This window comes from Hibiscus syriacus, unplaced genomic scaffold (genome assembly GCF_006381635.1).
Source record: "Hibiscus syriacus cultivar Baekdansim isolate YM2019G1 unplaced genomic scaffold, ASM638163v2 tig00117016_pilon, whole genome shotgun sequence".
NCBI classification, from domain to species: domain Eukaryota; kingdom Viridiplantae; phylum Streptophyta; class Magnoliopsida; order Malvales; family Malvaceae; genus Hibiscus; species Hibiscus syriacus.
In genome coordinates this window covers 3,439,033-3,456,174 of record NW_024063525.1, presented here as the reverse complement: position 1 = coordinate 3,456,174, position 17,142 = coordinate 3,439,033, and positions in this window count along the sequence as shown.

The following is a 17,142-nucleotide window of genomic DNA, read 5'->3' as shown; positions in this document are numbered from 1 at the left end:
CCTCATATTTCATTGACCCTTATACATTATAGACGTCAAAGAAATCAAAAGTGATGCCATTTAAAACTTATTATTTCTAAAATTCATCAAGGAAACTATTGACCTAAGTAATATTTTTAGGTTTTGTGCTCCTAAAAGCTTCTAAAATGTTATGCTTCATGACTATTAAACTTATGAAATTTGAACAAAATTCAACTCTCAAAATCTCTTATACCAATTAAGGATGTTATCTCCCATGAGAAGTAGAAATTGTTCTTTCCTTAATGTAAAGTTTATGTTCATACAACCAAAATCTTATGTAAGTGCATTTTCTCATTATATGAGATTTGTTTTCTTAAGCATGAGTAGAAAATGTATAATAGAAGATATTATGATAGCAATAAATAAATAATTAGCTGAATACATAACCAAACATAAATAAAATTGAAGCTCACATCTTAAGTAAACAAGTAAATTTAAAATTATTGCTAATTCTCATCTCAAAAGTATTAAATACTACATCAATATCAAGTCTTTAGACAGTAATATTAATAGTAAATGGTACTCTTGTTTAGTAATCAAACATTGACAATAAGCTATGTTGAACAATAGACTAATCTTTGGACTAATGTAACGATCGCATAAAATACCTTATAATTGTTACATGTTATTACCACATGTGTGCCTGAAATTCGGTCAAATATTAACTTTTCTTTGGGTCAATTAATAAACACATGAATCACAAGAAACACATAATCATCTTGATATTTTAAATAAATCAATCTATACAAAAGATGTCACTTTGGCGGCATTGTGTTTCAATTAATCTATCAAAATATCAGACATAGCCATAATATGAATTAATTTGTTTCAAAATGTATATATTCAATTAACCAATAATAAAAACTAAACTTATCGATTTGAATATATACATATATTGGATTAACAATATAAATATAACCATATAAATATTGTTAACTAATCAATTTCTCTTAATTTTATCTTTCAAGTAAATTGAAAGATAACCAAAATAATAATAAATTTGAATGTACTTAAAATCTTATCTTAAGATATCAGATACTCCATTAATATTTAACCTTTAAACAAAATATTCACCTTAAGTGATATTTGGTACGACAATCAAACACTGATAATAAGAACATGTCAAGCAAAAATCATCATTTAGGCCGATTTATTACTCACATATCAAACCGAATAATTATCATATGCTCATTATCAAAGTTGTACATGTGAATATATCAACTATTAATCTTCCTTTGCGTCGATCAGTACTAACATATCCTAAGCTACATGTACATAACTTTATGAAAACTAAATATTTTCCATAACTCAGGTAACTCTAATGGTTTATTGCTTTAATTAAGCTGTCTCAAAATTAGTATTCAATTTAATATTTTTATAACAATCAAATGTTAAAACTGAAATTTTTTATTTCACTACAGTATCTGAAATAACTCATAATAAGATTACATGACTGGTGCTTAAAAATTGGAAACTTAAGTCTTTGATTATTTTTGAAGAATTCCTTAAGCATACAATTAATTCATAACTACATAAATTGCCAAAACATTTATTTTTTTAAATCAATATTTAACGGAAAGTCAAAGTGAATCCAAATTGAATATAAATTGCATTCCAAATTCATATTTCATCACAACCGGAGATAAAAAAAATAAAATTCATGATAAAACTAAATCAAATATATCAATGCCAAATAATATATTCTATAATCCATAACAGTGAAAAATTAAAATTAAATTTTCTAATCACGTCACGATTTCTAAAGTAACTCATGATAAGATTGTCTGAACGACGTTATTAGAAACCAAAAACCTAAATATTTGACTATTCCTCAAAATTTTATTAATCATGAATTCACTAAATTAAACCAAATCATAATACAAGAAATCAAAATCAACTTCATAATTAATTGAATAATATATTAAAAAGAAATTTATGGCACAAAAAATCAATTATTATCATTATAATTTATTACAAAGTTACAAAACAAAACTAAATTTGGCCCCTTTAATCATCACTCTAATTGTATCATACTCAAAACTCGAATTAATCGAAAACAAAGTGATAAGAAGGAAAAAAAATATTTCTCAAACACGACGCTACTAATGTCAATATAATTTGAATTAATATATGCGAATATTCCAGAAATAAAAATAATATCACAATTGAAAAACAATTGCAACAATTACGTGAATTAAAACTGCAGTAATAATGTAAAATTTTCTTAGCAATCATGCACTTAAAATTTAACCGCATTAACAATTTATGGATTAATCATGCGATTAGTGCATAAATAAGTTAAAATCAAGAGTAAAAAGTTAACCCAACATCGATAACGTCTAATATTTTAATCAATAAGTTGATTAAAAAACATAATCCAGTGAATATCAAATCACAAAAATTAATTAAATTTTAATATTCGAATGATATACTCTAATTTATACGAAAACATTAAACTGAAAATTTTAAACAATGAATTAGTCTAGAAAATAAAAATATATATTCTTAATTTAATATGATTTGATGATGATATCACTTGTTATTCTCGCAATATTAACGAATTGGACATCTTTTTAAATTAGCATTGTTCATCACTGTTAGGGCTGTAAAAAGCTTACCCGACCTGCAAAACTGACTGAAACCGACTCGAGTCAAAACTGTTTTTGACTTGCGATGTGGCGATCCGAAACCGACTCGAGTCGGAACTGGTGTTGGACCTGAAAATTATGGATTCGTACCCGACCTGCATCCAACCTGAGAATGACCTGAACCCGAATTGAACTGAAAATATGATACCCGAACCCGAACTACATCCGAATGATATAAACCCGAACCCGAGATTGATCTGGTAAATAACTGGTATTACCAAACCTATTTTCAACCTGACCTGTTTTTAACCTGACCTGTAAATGATCTGACTTGTTAATAACCTGATATGATATTTACCTGACTTATATATTACCATGGAAGAAATTATAAGATTTTAATAAAATTATAAGTTTTTTAGTTTATGATGTAATTAAAAAATTAATATGATTACTTTTTAAATGTTATGATAAAATATTTATTATGATAATTAAATTAATAAGTAGACCTATTATATAAAACTATTTAATAAAATTAATAAAATTATTTAAATGTGTTGAAAACATTTTTGATATTTCGATATAACAAATTAAGTTAAATGAATTTTAAGATTTTACAAATGATTTTACAAATTTATATTCGATTCAATTAACCGAATATCAAATTATTACTCCAAGTTTTTCAAGATCAATTTTAATCCTTACTAAATGTGTAAAATTGTGATTTGTACTTAAACTATTTTTGAAACAATTTTCACAAAGTATTTTGAACCAAAAACAAGCCTTAAATCAATTATTCAAAGGCATGCACCGATGCATCAGTCCATGCATCGATGAATTAATTGAACATCGAATGCATTCCATGCACCGATGCACTCTCCATGCATCGATGCACTATGAATATTTTCAAAACATCAAATGCATTTGATGCATCGATGCACAAGCCATGCATCGATGCACCAAGCTATTTTTCAAACATCGAATGCATTTCATGCATCGATGCACACTTGGTGCACCGATGCATCAAGTGTTCCAACGGTCAAAATATTTGAATTTTACACGAATGCACTGATGCATCATTGATCATGCATCGATGCATGAGACGCTCCACCTAGAAAAATTAATTGTTTTCACACTTAAACGGCTCTATTGACTCCACTAATTATCACCAACGTTCAGAATTGATTCAAGGGGTATTTAAACAAGTTCTGAAACCATTGATCAACAACAAGAAACATCAAGCAATTAGAATCAAGAGAGAATCAAAGAGAAAGCATCAAACCTCAAGTTTGAGCATTTTAAGCCTATTTTTCATTCAATATTCATTTTGCTTTCAAGAACACTTATTGTGCTCAATTGTATTTATTCTTGAGTGTTCTTTCTTTGTTCTAGAATTGTGCAAACATATTTGCCTTGTGAGGTTTTTCTTGTAAGTTTGCAAATTTGTATTTCTCTTTGAGAAAAGAGTGTTCTCAAGAATTGGGGTATATTCTTGAGGGAGTTGTAAGGTTATCTCTTTGGCCTCAAAAGAAAGAACAAATTAGTGAATTTGTTGGAAAATCCTTAGTGTGGATAGCTAAGGTAGTGGACGTAGACTTTGGTTGATAAAGTCGAACCACTCTAAATCGCTGTGCAATTTCTTTCAATTTTCTGCAAAAGCTTCCACCAAAATTTTTATTGCCAATTCACCCCCTCTTGGCCAATTCAGTCAATCGATTAACTCAACAATTGGTATCAGAGCCTCACTCATTTGAAGGTTTAATCGCCTCTTGAGTTGATTCGGGAAGAGTTACATCGATTACCAAGTCATCAATGGCCTCCACTTCAAATTACGACTCCGGTCTTGATTCGATGCCCATCAACAAGCCTCATTTCTTCAATGGAGATAATTACGCCTATTGGAAGAATAGAATGATGTACTTTATTCAAGCAAGTGACATGGGAGCATGGAATGCCGTAAAAGAAGGATACATCAAGCCTATCACTCATCCAAGGTTGTGGAGTGAATGAGAGACAAGAATATTCCAGCTCAACTCCAAAGCCATCCATATTATTTTTTGTGCTCTTGGACTAGATGAATACGGAAGAGTTTCATCGTGTACAACCGCCAAAGAAATATGGGACAAGCTTCAAGTCACACATGAAGGTACAAATGAGGTAAAGAAATCAAAAATTAGTATTCTAACGCATAGCTATGAAAATTTCAGGATGAAACCAAATGAAGACATCAAAGCTATGATGGATAGATTTTCAATGATTGTCAATGGTCTCAAATCATATGGAGAGATCATCTCAAATGAAAAGCTTGTGAGGAAGTTAGTCTACTCCCTCCCAAAATCATGGCAATCAAAGAAGACGGCAATCATCGAGTCTAAGGACTTATCGTCCTTAACTCTTGAAGAACTTATCGGTTCACTCCTCACTCATGAGATGATGCTTGAAGATGAGGTGAACCTTGATAAAGTTGAAGAGACACCAAAGGAAAAGGAGAAGAAGAAAAATATTGGAGTTGCTCTCAAATCCACAAAAGATGAGAGTGATTCTAATAATGATGATGATGACGAGGAAATGGCATTGTTTGCCAAACGGTTCAGAAAAATGATGAGACCTTACCGAGGAAGAAAATTCAAACGAAACGAAGTCCTCAAAAATGAACCAAAGGAGAAGGACCCAATCATTTGCTATGAATGCAAAAAGCCAGGGCATGTCAAATATGATTGCCCACAATTGAAGAAAAAGGGTCAATCAAAGAATAAAGACAAGGCTCATGTAGCTACATGGAGCGATGAAGAAAGTTTCGATGAAGAGGAACAAGAAGTAGCAAACTTGTGCTTGATGGCATTCAGGGAAGATTCTAAGGTAACATCTAACTCATACGATTTTGATGATTTATCTTATGATGAGTTATTTGAGGAATACAATGGGTTGGCTTCGGATTATGAGAAACTGTTTTTAAAATATAAAAATGATGTTTCAAAATTGAAAAATGAAAACAAACTCATATCCAAAACCAACAATGATCTTGAAAGTAAAATCAAAGATTTGCAAATCAAACTAGAAGAATTTGAAAAGAAAAATTTAGATTTGCAAAATTTACTTTCAAAGGTCAATGATGATCATCAAAAGAAAATTGATGATCTTAAAATTTCTTTTGATAAAGTTGGTACAAAGCATTTTGAAAAAGGAGAAAATTCAAAATCCAACTTTGTTAGAAAAAGTTTTAGAAACTACAATCATAGAGGTCCCCAAAGAACCTCAAATGGAAAAAATCATTAGAAGCATGTGGGTTCCTAAAGAACTCATTACTACTAAAGATAAAGATATCCTACACAAATGGATACCTAAGGGGACTAGGATTTTGGAAACTAATGAATATGGACCCAAAAGAATTTGGGTACCAAAAATCAAAAATTAATCTATGTTTGTAGGGAAATGAGCATTGCTACAAGGAACGGGAAACAAATTCAAACTCATGGTACCTTGATAGTGGATGCTCGAGACACATGACCGGGGACAAAAGCCGGTTCATAGAGCTTAACGCCAAAAATGGAGGAGAAGTGACTTTTGGAGATAATTCAAAAGGTCATATTGAAGGTATTGGTACTATAGGTAATACCTCTTCCATACAAATTAAAAATGTTTTGTATGTAAATGAATTAAAGCATAATCTTTTGAGTATTAGTCAATTGTGTGATAAAGGATTCAATGTCTTATTTGAAATTAATGGTTGTAAAGTCATTGACATTGCATCTAATCGGATTATGCTTGTTGGTCATAAAATAGGAAACATTTACATGGTGCATTTAGATTCTATTGATATGACTAATTTATGCCTAGTTGCTAAGGATGAGCATGATAGTTGGTTATGGCATAGGAGACTAGGTCATGCTAGTATAAGTGTTTTGCAACGGTTAATTCAAGAAGACTTAGTAAGAGGGTTGCCTAAGCTTAAATTTGATAATGATAAAATCTGTGATGCTTGTGCTAAAGGAAAACAAAAAACGAGTTTCTTTTAAATCTATTAATGATGTATCAACTAGTAGAGTATTACAATTGATCCATTTAGATCTTTTTGGGCCAACTAGAACTACTAGCTTGGGTGGAAAACAATATGCATTTGTCTTGGTAGATGACTATTCTAGATATACTTGGGTTCTATTCTTAAGTACTAAAGATGAAGCATTAGAACATTTCATCACATTTTCAAAAATAATCCAAAATGAAAAAGGTTACTCTATAACTAGTGTTAGGAGTGATCATGGAACTGAATTTTAAAATCTTGGATTTATTGAGTTTTGTAATTCTAATGGTATTAGCCATAATTTTTCAGCACCTAGAACCCCTCAACAAAATGGAGTTGTTAAGAGTAAAAATCGAACTTTAGAAGAAATGGCTAGAACCATGCTTTGTGAAAATAATTTGCCAAAATATTTTTTGGGCGGAAGCCACAAATACCACTTGTTATGTTGTAAATCGAGTAATGATTAGGCCAATTTTAAAGAAAACTCCATATGAAATTCTCAAAAATAAAAAGCCTAACATTAGCTATTTTCATCCTTTTGGATGTAAATGTTTTGTTTTAAACAACGGTAAAGAAAACCTTGGCAAATTTGATGCTAAAAGTGATGAAGGAATTTTTCTGGGTTATTCCTTAAATTCTAAAGCTTATCGTGTATTTAATAAAAGAACTTTAGTTGTAGAAGAGTCTATACATGTTGTTTTCGATGATAATCCCCTTCCGAGGAAGGATTCTTCTGTTAATGATGATGTAGGTATTGTACAAGCAAATGACATTAGACATGACGTTGGAGAATCATCATCAAAGGAAGAAACAAAACATGAGGAAACTCATGATCCCCTCGAGAATCCAACCAGTGAAGAAAGGGAAGTATCTTTTCCAAGAGAGTACAACTATGTCAAGGATGGTGAAATTATAGGTGATCCATCCAAAGGGGTAACTACTCGATCTTCTCTTAGAAATGTTTGTAACTATGTTGCATTTATTTCATGCATAGAGCCTAAGAACATCAAAGAAGCATTAAAAGATGAACATTGGATTATGGCTATGCAAGAAGAATTAAATCAATTTGAGAGAAGTAAAGTATGGACATTAGTTGAAAGGCCTAGTAATAAATCTACTGTAGGTACTAGATGGATTTTTAGAAATAAGCTTGATGAAAGTGGTAATATAGTGAGAAACAAGGCTATACTTGTTGCTCAAGGGTATACTCAAGAAGAGGGCATAAACTATGATGAAACATACGCTCCCGTAGCTAAGATGGAAGCAATTAGAATGTTATTAGCATTTGCATGTTTTCATGAATTTAAATTATATCAAATGGATGTTAAAAGTGCATTCTTAAATGGTTTTATAAAAGAAGAAGTATATGTGGAACAACCTCCAGGTTTTGAAGATTCAAAATTTCCAGATCATGTTCTTAAATTGACAAAAGCTCTTTATGGTTTAAAACAAGCTCATAGAGCTTGGTATGAAAGATTGTCAAATTTTTTAATTGAAAAAGGTTTTTCAAAAGGAAAGGTTGACACTACATTGTTTTTAAAGCATAAAGGTAAAGATTTATTAGTAGTTCAAATTTATGTTGATGATATAATATTTGGTTCTACTAATGATGTTCTTTGCCAAGAATTTTCTAAGCTAATGCAAAGTGAGTTTGAGATGAGCATGATGGGGGAGCTCTCATGTTTCTTGGGACTCCAAATCAAGCAAAGAAAAGATGGCATCTTCATTAATCAAGCTAAGTACGTCAAAGATATGCTCAAGAAGTTTGGACTGGAAAATGGGAAACCTCATGACACTCCAATGAGCTCTTCAACAAAGCTTGACTTAGATGAAGGAGGTAAATGTGTAGATGTTAAATTATATAGGTCAATAATTGGCTCTTTGCTTTATCTAACTGCAAGTAGACCGGACATTATGTTTAGTGTTTGCTTATGTGCTAGATTTCAATCATGTCCTAAGGAATCACATTTACTAGCTGTTAAGAGAATCTTTAGATACCTTAAGGACACTCCTAGTTTAGGACTTTGGTATCCTAGAGACTCTAGCTTTAGCTTGCATGCCTTTTCTGATGCAGATTATGGAGGATGCAAATTAGATAGGAAAAACACCTCTGATACTTGTCAATTCCTTGGAAATATGCTGATTTCTTGGTTTTCAAAGAAGCCAAATTGTGTTGCATTATTTACCCCTGAAGCGGAATACATTTCAGCCGGTAGTTGTTGTGCACAAGTTTTATGGATGAAACAACAACTTTTTGATTATGGAATTGAAGTAGGTACCATTCCTATCAAGTGTGACAATACTAGTGCTATTTGTCTCACTAAAAATCCCATCCAACACTCTAGAACTAAGCACATTGAAATAAGACATCACTTCATTAGAGACCATGTCACTAAGGAAGATGTAGTTCTAGAATATGTTGATACTTTGCATCAATTAGCGGATATCTTTACAAAACCCTTAGACAAGGAAAGGTTTTGGACAATTAGAAGAGAATTAGGTTTAACTGACCTATCTTCACTTAGTGTTTAAAATAATTTAGCACTTTTAATAAATACTGAAAAATGCTTATAATAATAATTTTTGATTGCATTCTTGCTATTAGTTAGGGGGAGTTTATGATTCTTAGTGAAAATTAATTTTATGTTCAAATAATGTTTAAAGACTAATTGATTGAACATAATTAATTTTTGATATATGAGTTGCCAACACCACTAGAGCCTATTAATTTAGCATTTTAAGTGTTTAAAACGGATTTTTGACATTTTTGTGCTTCATGCACCGATGCATTTAACAATGCATCGATGCATCCCTTTGAATATGTATCGATGCATCACCATGATGCACCGATGCATGCCTTGAATATGCATCGATGCATAAGACCATGCACCGATGCATCTGTCGGGTTTTAGGTTTAAAATCCTCATCTTCTTCATTTTTCTCAAACCCTAAACACTAAAACATACGGCCATTCGACCTCTCTCTCTCTCTCTCCAAAATCTCTATTTTTGCTCAAAATCTTCGGGAAAACATCAGATTCTTCAAGATTTTTATCCTACAAACCTGCTACAATCATTAAATCGCTCAAAACATCTCCACATTCCCCTCAATCCGAATTTTTCAAGGTAATTTTTCAAAAACTCTATTTTATTAATTTTTGAACTTAGGACTCGTTTAGATTAGTTCTAGTTTGAAATAATTATCAGGCATTGGTTATATGATGATTCTAAACTAGTTTCTACAACGAATTTCATCAAAAACACATAATTTTTCAAAATTAAAATTTCGAATTTAAAAAAAAAATTAAAATTAAGTGATAGTTTTGATTTAATTGTGTTGTTTTCATGAAAACTATACATATTATGATATTATTTTAAAACAGTTTTCAAAACTTTGCCCATTAGGATTATGTTAGAGAACCTTGAATTATTGAGGACTCGTTTGAGTTTTGGGATTAATTGTTGTGCATACATGTGTTTTAAAATTGTAGGTGATATTCCTTTTCCGATTTTCCTTACCATGACTAATCCTAAATGCCCTAGGACATCCTCTAGTCGGTCTCACCAAAACCGTCCTCCCGTTCCTCAACATCCTCCTCCCGATCCTCCGATGGAGTAGACTTACTTTCCATGCTTTCTTGTTCTTAAAACTTGGATTTGATTTTTGTGGTTTGATTGATACTTTGAACTTGATTAGTTGTTGGATGTTTGTTTGAGGATGCTTGAACTTATTATATATATTTGGTTTGACATTTTAACGCTTTCTGTTTATTAATTTTGCATCATTAGAAATTTATGACCAAATTATGCCATTTCACATTTTATTATGAATATTGTTTATGAAAACTAATGGCTAATCTCTCTTTTGATTGTGATCTTAGTAGCCTATTATTAATAAATCAATTGGATAATGTTTTTCAAAATTCTTGTTTAAAACGTTTTTATAGAGTCTTTTTGATTTAACAAAAAAGGGGAGAAAATTTAAGATGTGCTATAGTAAGGGGGAGTAAGTTTTTCAAAATCGATTTCAAAAATAATTTCTTAAACAAATCTTAAGATTATTCAAATGTTTTGTTATATCAAAAAGGGGGAGATTGTTGAAAACATTTTTGATATTTCGATATAACAAATTAAGTTAAATGAATTTTAAGATTTTACAAATGATTTTACAAATTTATATTCGATTCAATTAACCGAATATCAAATTATTACTCCAAGTTTTTCAAGATCAATTTTAATCCTTACTAAATGTGTAAAATTGTGATTTGTACTTAAACTATTTTTGAAACAATTTTCACAAAGTATTTTGAACCAAAAACAAGCCTTAAATCAATTATTCAAAGGCATGCACCGATGCATCAGTCCATGCATCGATGCATCGATGAATTAATTGAACATCGAATGCATTCCATGCACCGATACACTCTCCATGCATCGATGCACTCTGAATATTTTCAAAACATCGAATGCATTTGATGCATCGATGCACAAGACAGGCATCGATGAACCAAGCTATTTTTCAAACATCGAATGCATTTCATGCATCGATGCACACTTGGTGCACCGATGCATCAAGTGTTCCAACGGTCAAAATATTTGAATTTTATACGAATGCACCGATGCATCCTTGATCATGCATCGATGCATGAGACGCTCCGCCTAGAAAAATTAATTGTTTTCACACTTAAACGGCTCTATTGACTCCACTAATTATCACCAACGTTCAGAATTGATTCAAGGGGTATTTAAACAAGTTCTGAAGCCATTGATCAACAACAAGAAACATCAAGCAATTAGAATCAAGAGAGAATCAAAGAGAAAGCATCAAACCTCAAGTTTGAGCATTTTAAGCCTATTTTTCATTCAATATTCATTTTGCTTTCAAGAACACTTATTGTGCTCAATTGTATTTATTCTTGAGTGTTCTTTCTTTGTTCTAGAATTGTGCAAACATATTTGCCTTGTGAGGTTTTTCTTGTAAGTTTGCAAATTTGTATTTCTCTTTGAGAAAAGAGTGTTCTCAAGAATTGGGGTATATTCTTGAGGGAGTTGTAAGGTTATCTCTTTGGCCTCAAAAGAAAGAACAAATTAGTGAATTTGTTGGAAAATCCTTAGTGTGGATAGCTAAGGTAGTGGACGTAGACTTTGGTTGATAAAGTCGAACCATTCTAAATCGATGTGCAATTTCTTTCAATTTTCTACAAAAGCTTCCACCAAAATTTTTATTGCCAATTCACCCCCCCTCTTGGCCAATTCAGTCAATCGATTAACTCAACAAAATGTAAATTAGATAAAACATGATTAATAATGCAAAGGAAAATTAATATAGATTAATTTATATAAAGAAAAATAATATTGATAATGAAAGTATTTATTATGTAATATATATTAACGGTTTACATTATTAATATAAATAATTTTGGCAATACATAAGTTTACATAGGCCCAATACATAAGCTCACTCTTTTATTACAAATATATATATGCATTAGTGTTAGTCCATTTATATTAGGGTTTATGGTTTAGAGGTTAGTGTTTATGGTTTAGGGTTTATAATTTAGGGTTTATGGTTTTTATAAACTATATATTTTATTACTTTATATAGTTTATGCATAGTGTTTCTATAAACTATATAAGTAATTTACTTTATATAGTTTTTATATATATAGGTTATATATATATATATATATAGTTTATATATACTATACATGGTTTATACATACATATTATATAAAATTATTTAATAAAATTAATAAAATTATTTAAATGTAAATTATGTAAAACATGATTAATTAGGTGTTAAATAATTAGTATGTCACATTGCATATTTTATGGTTCATAAATAGTAGTGCATGTCATATTAATTTCATTTGCATAATTAGTATTTTAGTTGCATGTTAGGTTAATTCACATTAATAGCTCATTTATTTTGTTGTTATGAATAAGTAAGTCTATTTCCAATAGTGCTAGTCCATTTACATTAGTTTACATAGGCCCACTCTTTTATTACAAATATATATGCATTAATTCTAGTCCATTTATATTAGGGTTTATGATTTAGGGGTTAGTGTTTATGGTTTAAAGTTTAGGGTTTAGGGTTTCTATAAAATTATTTAATAAAATTAATAAAACTATTTAAATGTAAATTAAATAAAACATGATTAATTAGGTTTTAAATAATTACAATGTCACATTGCATATTATATGGTTCATAAATAGTAGTACATGTCATTAATTTAATTTGCATAATTAGTATTTTAGTTGCATGTTAGGTTAATTCACATTAACAACCCATTTATTTTATTGTTATGAATAAGTAATAATAAAATCAAAAAATAAGTCCATTTGCATTAGTGCTAGTCCATTTACATTAGTTTACATAGGTCCAATACATAAGCCCACTCTTTTATTGCAAATATATATGCATTAGTGCTAGTCCATTTATATTAGGGTTTATGGTTTAGGGGTTATTATTTATGGTTTAAAGTTTAGGGTTTAGGGTTTATGATTTAGGGTTTATGGTTTAGGGTTTAGGGTTTCTATAAACTATATAATTAATTTACTTTATATAGTTTAAATATATATATATATGTTATATATATATATATAGTTTATATATACTATTCATGGTTTATGCATACATAATATATAAAATTATTTAATAAAATTATTTAAATGAAAATTATATAAAACATGATTAATTAGGTATTCAATAATTAGTATCACATTGCATATTTTATGGTTCATAAATAGTAGTATATGCCGTATTAATTTCATTTGCATAATTAGTATTTTAGTTGCATGTTAGGTTAATTCACATTAATAGCCCATATATTTCGTTGTTATGAATAAGTAATAATAAAACCCAAATATAAGTCCATTTCCAATAGTACTAGTCCATTTATATTAGTTTACATAGGCCCAATACATAAGCACACTCTTTTATTACAAATATATATGCATTAGTACTAGTCTATTTATATTAGGGTTTATGGTTTATGGTTTAGTATTTATGGTAAGTTTATGGTTTAGGGTTTATATAAACTATATACTTTATTACTTTATATAGTTTATGCACAGTGTTTCTATAAACTATATAAGTAATTTACTTTATATAGTTTATATATATATATATATATATATATATATATATATATATATACATGGTTTATATATACATGTAATATAAGTTACATATATGGTTAAGGGTTGAAGGTGTTTAGGGTTTTTATAAACTATATACTTTATTACTTTATATTGTTAATGCTTAGTGTTTCTATAATATATATATATATAATCTATAGATTACTTATATTAGTTATACATACATATATATATACTATATTAACATAAATTATAATTTATAAACTATATATTTTATCTAGTTTATACATGCATACATGCATACATGCATACATGCATACATACATACATACATAGAAAATTAAAAGTAATTAGAATGTATGCAGGATTAAATTGCATCGAATTGAAAATTCAAGAAGATATTTACAATTAAACCATGAGTAAAATGAAAGAAATCAAAAATCAAATACAGGTGGAAAAATGATGATTGTTGGAGGAGCATGAGCCTAATTAACCCAAAATATATTTCCAAATAAAATCCCAATTCTCAATTTCCCTCCAAAATTTTCTATTCACTCTAAATTCTCAATTTTCTTATATTCTCAAAATTTCCCAATTTCCCACTAAATTCCCAAATAAAATAAAAAAAAGTTCACAAAAAAAAACCTTTATTTTAATAAGGTTTCTCCCACTACTCACTTTGAATAATATATATATAATATATATATATATAATTTATAATAATTATATAGTTTATAATGTAAATATAGTTTATATATATAGTTTATATATAAACTTATATTATATATATATATATATATATATATTATTTTTTTCAATTTTTTAAATGAATGTAATTTGCTATAATTTTTCATTATTTCTTCACATTTTGCATTTATTTCGATTTAAATCTTTTTTGTTTTTAATTTATTTCAATTTTAAGTCTTTCACTTTATATGTATTCAATTTAGTCCTTAAATTTATATTTGCATCTTTAATTGACCCATTGTTAGTTGTTATTTATATTCTTGTAACTGGCCCATAACTTTTTAAATGTGTTTAATTTAGTTCTTTTTTATATTAATTTAAACCTCACCTTTTAAATTTATTTCGATTTAGTCCCTTACCTATATGTGTTGTTTAATTTATATTTTAATATTTTATTTGTAATTTTACATTTCTTCAATTTTGTCCTTAAATTTATTTATTTTTTACAAAATTGATCCATGGGTATTTATTTTTCTCTTAATTTACTCGAAATCATATACAATTACAACTTGCAATTCAACAATCACGAAAGATGACAAAATAATTAATCCAAAAATAAAAACGACCTGACCTGAACTCAATCCGTATCCGGTAAACATCCGACCTGAATTTTATTTGTCAATGATGTGACCCGATCTAAACGATATCCGACTAAAGTCCACCCGAACCTGAATTAACCTGGTCTTTATCTGCTTCGGACCTGAACTGCCATCGATCCAAACTGAAAATGACTTGATTTGAACCCGATCTGGATCTGATGTCAAATCAACCTGAAAATAACCCGAACTGATTTGACCTGACCTGAACCAGATCTGGAGTCAAATCAACCTGAGTTGACCTGTACCCAATTTTACCCGATCTGCCAAGATCCGACTGAAACCTGTCCGATTATCTGATTTTACAACCTTAATCACTGTGTTCATATATTGGGCAACAACAATTTATTATCGCAATTACTTACAATAAGATGATCTTTTTCATAATAGGATAAAATAGATGTAATATTTTCTCTTGTGTTTGTTTATAATTATTTAAATTAATAATTACTTTTTTATAATTTCATTTTCAATATTTAAATTTAATTTTTTAAAAGAAATAAATTTGCTTACAAAATGAGAGAACACTCTCCTCACAAAAAAAATAAATGCAGTGCAGCTTACAACCTTCAACCACCTAACTCAAGTGGGAAAAAATCCAATTTGCTTCATTTACTCGTTAATGGCTCTAGGGGAGATTTCTTAGTGTTGTCAATAAACAAATAGAAAAGACTATCAAGTTCCTAATAATATTAGATAATTAATAAAATTATTTACTAATGGTGTATTAATTACCTAACTATTAACAAAAACAACTGATAAGTTTTCCTTACCAAAAATGCTCACGTCCAATCTGCGCATTAGGAATCTACAAACATCAGCATTAAACACAAAATAAAATTCAAAATTCCATACTTCCACCAGTTTAAGACAAGAGGAGATTCTAGTACGGAAAAAAATCCAAAATTATATACTTTCATGTGAAACCTAGTAATTAAAATAATTGTCACATCCCGAAGATGCCAGCGCTACAATCACGTCGATGAAACAAACAGTTATGTGAGTCGTCAAAATGTTTATGTTTGTGCAGTGTTGGGGAATTTTCAGATATTTATGGCCAACATTTATAAATCAATTTCATATGAGTGAATGGTTATTTTATCTTTTTCAGCATTGTGATAACAACGAACACACAAAAATATGCATCACCATTTGGTCCCTTTGGTTTTGGAGGAATAATTTCCTACATGACAGGTTGGCTCAAATTGCTGAAGAATTTATTAGCAGAATTTAAATTAAGATTGCAGTCGTATTTTCGATTGTGTTACGTTTAATGATTACAGACACAGCGAATATTATTACGGTTATTGTAGATATCGCGGTTGTATAATAATGATTTCGAGCAATACAATTATCGTTATATAGTGGCCACTATTCCGATAATAGACCGCTATTTAAATCCGTGTTCGTTACCTTCGCTTAGAGCCATTGCAGAGAGCTGGCAACTTTTGGCTGTTGGGACCGTCGGCGCACCCCACGGCACAGCGGAAACAAAACTCGACGGTCTCACCAGCGATCCAAGTACGTAAAAACGAAATTGGGAGGAAGGGATGCAAATACTTACAGCGGGTTCCTTGAAAAATAGCAAGAACAACAATGAATACTGGTGGTGTAGATCGGTTCGAATAGTAAGACTCCACGAAATCACGTCTCGACCTCTACTCAGTTCACCCGATTGAGAGCAATATTATTATATGGACTTTATTATCTTTCAGTTTATGTTAAACACAGACACATAACTGAACTAATAGTGGCAATGCCTTTATTCAATAAAGGCATTGCCACTATGAATAAAGGCATTGCCACTATTATTTCAGTTATGTGTCTGTGTTTAACATAAACTGAAAGATAATAAAGTCCATATAATAACATTATTAAAAGATCCATAGTCAAGTTTTATTATGGGCATGGACAATAATAATATGCTTAAGACTAACATGGTATTGATTGATGACAAGGAGTTGTCATTGACATAGAGATGTCAGAATTGGTACATGATTATATTGTTAGAGAATAATGTATTGGATTGACCCATCATGACCATATGTCTTGGATTATTATGTAACGGT